The sequence below is a fragment of the Penaeus monodon genome, chromosome 30 (genome assembly GCF_015228065.2).
Source record: "Penaeus monodon isolate SGIC_2016 chromosome 30, NSTDA_Pmon_1, whole genome shotgun sequence".
Taxonomy (NCBI): Eukaryota; Metazoa; Arthropoda; class Malacostraca; order Decapoda; family Penaeidae; genus Penaeus; species Penaeus monodon.
The window spans coordinates 3960745-3961094 of NC_051415.1; the positions used below are offsets into that span (position 1 = coordinate 3960745).

General features: G+C 70.6%; 1 protein-coding gene across 1 annotated transcript in view; it reads left to right on the top strand.

The window, feature by feature from the left end:
* Positions 1-6: 6 nt before the first annotated feature.
* The window catches only part of LOC119592471 (phosphatidylinositol 4-kinase beta-like), a gene marked incomplete in the record, with an annotated part of 27204 nt that continues 26860 nt past the window's right edge, over positions 7-350 (top strand). The window contains 1 exon segment of the mRNA XM_037941299.1: positions 7-260.

The window sequence follows — 350 nt, forward strand, 5'->3', positions numbered from 1 at the left end:
ATCCCTGAGTTCACCCCCGCCACGCCCCCGTCGGCCCCGTCGCGATGCCGCCCGCCGGACCGCGAGAGACGGACCGCGGGGGAAGAGACGCGGTCGGACGCCTCCTGCCGGGGAAGGGACGGCGGATCCGGGACGCGGCGTGCGCAGAGAGCGCGCCCGTCCTGCAGAACCCGTTGACGCCCGACTCGCAGCGGATGACCTTCGGGCGGGACGGGCGCGGGGAAAATGATCGCCTCCCCCCCCCCCCCTCCCTCCTCTGGGTAGGTTGTCTGAGGGGGGGGGGTACCTTGGGGCTCGTCTTCCCTCGTCTTGGTTATTGCTTTTGGTTTCCTCCTTTCGTTCGCTCGGGA